A 6188-nucleotide genomic window follows, 5' to 3' on the forward strand; every position below is an offset into this window, starting at 1 on the left:
TGATCATTTATTTTATAAAATTCAGACTCCCTTTTATATATTTTAAAAACGATTTAGAAGGAACGTATAAATAATCCGCCAGAAATGATTTACAAAAAATTATATCCACAATCATCGTACTTTCAAAAAAATTAAAAAAATTAAAAGTCGCCATTATTGAACGTACTTTCAAACTTTATGGAACATACTTTCAAAATTGAAAATTCTATCAATTGGACATCTCTTGTTTGTCTTGGATCTTGGCCTTCACGTTATACATAGTTTCAAGCCTTCCACATCCATGGTCATCATTTCTCCGGTCAACGGTCTTGACGAAAACAAAATGCTATATTTATTGCAAGAATATTTACTTACATATAAAATGAATGTTTTATCTTTGTAATACTCCATTTTTTTTTATCTTTTATTCATTTATAACTTTGAATAATAGAAAATTAAAAAGGACCCACCAAAATCCATAGGAATCAGAGAATTAAAGGAAGATGGTGGTGGTAACGGGAAACAACGCGCAGGCGTATAACGCCCAATAACGGTGAAGGGGGCGGTGTTTTTGTGTTATAACGTCCAAAAACATCACGGTGGGCGTTGCTCATACCCAACAGTCTAATAAAACCATAGATTCGTTTATCTTTCTTATGTGTGTATCAATGAAACGAATCAAGCCACCATAAGAGATTTCAAAATTAACCTATGGAATTGAAGAAGTCATAGGCAAAAATCAGGTTTGAGTTCCTTTGTTTGGAAACTAAAACTCGTTGCAAGTTAAATTCATTGACCATACTACTCTAATCTAGGCTAGTGTTGTTACATATGGTTCACGAATTCTTATGAGAAAGACACAAATGTATGTCTTAATTAGAAGTTGGGCTCATATTCACTAGGTAGAGGTGGAGGTGGATGCAAACAAAGCTGATAAGATCAATGGTTGGCTGTGAAATCCCCATCCCCTTTGTTATGAGAGAGAGAGAGAGAGAGAGAGAGAGAGAGAGAGAGAGAGAGAGATGGGCTTTATAAAAGCAAAAATGCCCATTTTGTACATTTTTGCCCTTTTGTCCCATTTTTATAACTTATTGCAAATACTCCAAACACAAGATGTGGTTCCTGATATTGTCACCATGGGTAAAGTAAATTTTAAATCATGAAAACATTTAGTTTTTACTTAATGGACATGATATAAACAAATTGGCTTAAGGGAATAAGTTAGATGACGGTGTCTTTATCCATTAACACCTCGTAAACAATTTGCAGGGATTTAAAGTTATTGTTGATGACATTTATGTAGTGTGAAATAAATATCAAAAAAAAAAAAAAAAAAAAAAGTTATTTATATATTAATCTTAATCTGTGAACAGAATACACAATGATAAGTAAAGGGACAAACTCACATGTATCTGGCCAATCACTGTTGTGAGGCAGCAATCATGCAAATTACAGAATTAAATATCACAGTGGAGAGAAATAATAATCAAATGGAATTTATAGGATAGGAAATCGATATTTCCCAGTTAAGGAAAAGATTATATTTAAAAGTAATTTAACAAAATAACTAACTTTTACTACTTACCTTGACCACCCATTGACCCCATCTAGGTAATCAGACCAGTTGACAGATGGTATGATTTCATCGACATAGGCAATCAACATATTTTTTTTCGTAACCTATAAATACGAAAATCATATGAAAATTTTGAGTAAACTTAAGGGGAAACTGATACGGAATCTAACAATATATTTTAAACTTTCCACTATGGGTGGTACCTCAGATGCAAGATTCTGGATAAGTCACATGGAATACCTGATAGCTACAATTGCATCATTTACTGGGAGGCAATCATCAGACTCTGACAGTTTTGTTCTTGTTCTTCTTGTCTGTATCATGTTAATTTAGGGAATGTAAAGCCAAACTACAACATATACAACAGGACTTGTTATATCTATTGACCTCAAAAATGAATTCAATCTTTGAAATTTAACAGTACATGATTCCAATAAACAAAGAGAAAACGAAGACAAACCTTGGTTTCCAGAGAGTTCTATGAAATTGAGTATAAATATACTGTAAAATAAAGCAGAATTTATGGAGCAACAATTATTGCTGCAGTAATACTCTTCACCATCTTTGGTAGTCCTTTTTACCTTTCACTATTTATTAAATCCCTTGAAACATAAGGGAAAGACCGATGATGATGGTTGTACATACCTGAGACAACATGAACAAACATCTCAGACTTCTACGGAGATTGACGACGACGAACGACCAACGGTTAACGTGACCACCTTCGTTGCCTGCTATCGGTGGTGCTTCTCTGATGTTCAACGGATTTACGACTGAAAACGGTGTAGTAGGTGGGTAGCTAAAGAGGGACCAGACCGACTGTGGGTTGACGGTGAGGTGAAGAAATGGGGAAATGGGGTGGTATTAGGGATTTTGAATAAGAAAAGTAGGAGTAGGGCTGCTTGTTATCGGGATAAAACCGAATTGTCCAATTGGATAATTTGGATTGGATTATTTGGTTCGGATATTCGGATTTTTGGATTGGTTTACAACAAAACCGAATTATTATTTTAGATTTCGGATTTGTTTTGGATTATAAAATAAGAACCGAATAGTCCAAAAAAACCGAATAACAATTTATTATTTATTTATTTTAAATATATCTATAATTATTTATTAATTTTATAATTTATTTTTTCAAATAAGTTCAAAAAGTTTCACCTAATAAAAACATTAATATGGATTTTCTCTAAAAAGTTTCTTATCTATTAAATGATAAACTATAATATATATATATATATATATATATATATATATATATATATATATATATTATTAGTAATTGTTTATAAATTTTAAATCACAACTAAATAATTTGTTTTTGTAAAAGTTGGATTATATTATAATTATACGTCGTTTAAAATGTTCTAGTTTTTTTAAAACCGAATAAAAAAAACCGGTCCAACCGAATTGCAATTGGATCAGATCGGATCGGATTTGATTTTAGTTTTGATTATTCGGATCCATATTTTGAAAACCGAAATCAATTTGGATTTACTTAATTGGATCGGATCAAACCGATCCATCCGAACGAACACCCCTACAGAAAAGAGAAAAGAGAGAAAGAAGCAGCGGTGGCACCAATCCAATCCCATTTGCCTAAACAATCGGTGTCATTCGAAAGTGTAGCGATGGCGATACAAAAGGCGAAGAAAACCACCACATAGACAGTAGGGAAACAGGCAAGCTGCACGTGTAATACACTATCTAAAAAATAGATAATTATCAAAAAGCAAAACAGAAAAGAAAAAAAAAATTTCAGCCAATAAAATCAAAGAACTGTTCCATAAGGGGTTTTAGAATTAATCTATATATATATATATATATATATATATATATATATATATATATATATATATATATATATAATAATCATATTTTACTTAATACTTAAAATACATTTTTTTTAATTAAATAAATGTATATTATAGCAAACATGCATAAAACAATGTAGATATCAAGATGCATCTTTAAAAAATTAAAGAAGTTGATTGGTTCACTAACTTAAAACCTATACATATACATACGTAAGCATGTGTAATTAAAGGAGTATTAAGTAATTTCAAGTAAAAAAAGAATGAATGGTTTCAAAAGTTTAAGTAAATATATGTAAACATACTTTTATGTTTCTGATAGCCAATTTTGTATAGGTACAAGCTATTTTTGTATTTTTCTATTAGGTAAAATTATTTTTGTAATTTTTTTAAATATATGGACTGTTTCTATAAAAAAAATAATGCATATGGACCTCATCTGTAAATTATGGGGACAATACGAAAGATAAAAGGGTGGAAAATGTTGTTCTCTTAATTTAACAGGGTGAAAGTGATGTTTTAAAAAGTAAAGGGATGGAAAGTGTCGTCGTACAAAGTAGATGGTGGAAAATGCTAATATACGAAAGTCTTGTGGTCAAAATATGAGATAGAAAAGTATTGTTGCCAAGTTTTAAAATAGACAATTATTGTGGCGAAAGTGTGAAACAAAAAACTATACTATTCCAAGCGTCTTGTACCTAAAATCTCAGATGGAAAACTTTTGTGGCATATATGTAAACCACATAAAATATAGTATTGCTAATAACTTTCCTCTTAATATATATCTAATATATAGTATAATGTCGTTTGTAGTTTCATTTGTTATTTCTAGTCCTTTAACTTTTTTCTCTTACATTTTTCACATTAAGTTGTTTCGTTTAGGGGTGTGAAAAAAACCGCAAAACTGAAAAACCGAGCCGATCCGGCCAATCCGAAACCAAAAAAACCGAAACCAAAATGAATCGAAACCGGAAAAAAACCGAAACCGGAAAAACCGGATACCTACGAGTCAGTTTCGATTTGGATATTTAGATATCCGCGGATATCCGAACCGAACCGTCATATATATATATATATATATATATATATATATATATATATATATATATATATATATATATATATATATATATATAGAAAGAATCAAATGAGAACACCAAAAAGGTTAAGAACGCGAGAACAATTGTGAACCAATCATTCTATAAGGGCATAAAAAGAATTTTACACTATAATTAATTATGGATAATTAATTAATTCCTAAAATAATAGGATTTAATCTGATTAATAGATTTTTTTACCCAAATATTAGGAATTTGTATAATCTATTTTTAATTAACAAAATCAATAAAATGATTTTAAAATACGTTTTTACCATAATCTAAAAAAAATGTTTTTTTTTTAAGTTTATTTTTACCAACAACATCAAAAATACTGACGCGTTAATCATTTTATCCGAATATTTGTAATCATACATGAATAAAATATATTTGTAATCATATATGAACCCGGTAATAATCTTGAATGAATAGATGGATTAAGTTATATTCACAAATGAATAAAACACAAATGAATGAACACAGGTAAATATTGATTGCTTTTGAATAGAAAACATTGAATACACATTTAATCACTAATGAATACACTTCAGTCAGTAATGAATATACATCTAATCTTATGAATACATTTGAATACACATTTAATCACTAATGAATACACTTCAATCTGTAATGAATATACATCTAATCTTATGAATACATTTGAATACACATGTTCTTGCTCTTTTGTTGGACCTGCATGAAATATGGAAAACAAAGACATAGCCAAACTCTGTTCATCACCATCACCATTTGTTTCATAGAAGCATGAGATATATGGTAGACTTCTCTTCATCCGGTTCTTCAAGAATATTACTCAAAACAAAAGCCTAATCATCTGGGCCTTTTTCTAGAATTCGATTTTTGGAGACAAACAAAAAAAAATCAGAAATAGTTACAACACAATTATTGTTCTATAGAGGTTAAATCAAAATAAATCGAATCGGAACATCGGGAATCAGTGAAAAAGGTGCGAAGGAGGAATCCATTCCAAGCAAGTGGACTGTATGTGCAATCGGTTTAGGTTTTGAGTAGTCGGAGACAAATATACCTTCGTGTGATCTAATGGCATCGTCTATTGACCTAAGATCTCTCTGGATTTCGATCGCAGAACCCATGATTGTCGTGGGTTGTCACGGTAGTTGAGGCGCCAATCACGCACCCCCCTTCATGATTGCAATTACCAATCGTGATTTTTGCAGTCATTCTTCAAGCCCTGAATCGGGATTGCAAGTCCTGGGGCTTACGATAAATCGAGGCGGTCTCTTGGCCTTCGATGGAATTGGCGATGGTGGAAGTCAAAGGGGCAGAGAGTGTGAAGGCTCACCAACGACGGCAGCAATAGGGCGACAGGAAGGGAAGAAAGGCTCGCATCACAGGTGTGTTGTCCGATATTCAGGATGTTGTGTCCAATTGCAATCGTCTCCGGGTTTCGAAGAGGTTGAAGAGACAGAGGGAAGAGGGGAAGGAAGGGCGTCGATTCTCCGGCGACCCTTGTGGCTTAATCGTCGTCATCAGCAGTGCACAAATGGGGAAGGAGCAAACAACAAAAAATCGACATTTGGGGTGAAATCAGGAAGCATCATCGTTCGATGTGGATGGTTCATCTGTCAAGCAAGGGAAAAGGAAAACGGAAGTAGTTGGGATCGGCTGTGTGATTCGGCTGTGTGATGAAGGTGTCGATTGTATGTTGTATGAAATTAAGTCAACGGAATAGAGAGGCAG

General features: G+C 32.2%; 1 long non-coding RNA gene across 4 annotated transcripts; it reads right to left on the minus strand.

Annotated features, from left to right (window-relative positions):
• Positions 1–1309: 1309 nt before the first annotated feature.
• On the minus strand, positions 1310–2412 carry LOC145159567 (uncharacterized). 4 transcript variants are annotated; one of them, XR_013737802.1, is made up of 3 exons: positions 2201–2412; positions 1796–1869; positions 1310–1659 (listed from the first exon to the last, which is right to left on the minus strand). It is a non-coding gene; the product is annotated as an uncharacterized LOC145159567 (long non-coding RNA). The 4 variants fall into 4 exon arrangements; XR_013737800.1 differs by having other exon boundaries at positions 1759–1869; XR_013737801.1 differs by having other exon boundaries at positions 1796–2412.
• Positions 2413–6188: the final 3776 nt, after the last annotated feature.

Source organism: Lactuca virosa, chromosome 2 (assembly GCF_052849685.1).
Source record: "Lactuca virosa cultivar CGN04683 chromosome 2, Lactuca_virosa_CGN04683_v6, whole genome shotgun sequence".
NCBI lineage: Eukaryota > Viridiplantae > Streptophyta > Magnoliopsida > Asterales > Asteraceae > Lactuca > Lactuca virosa.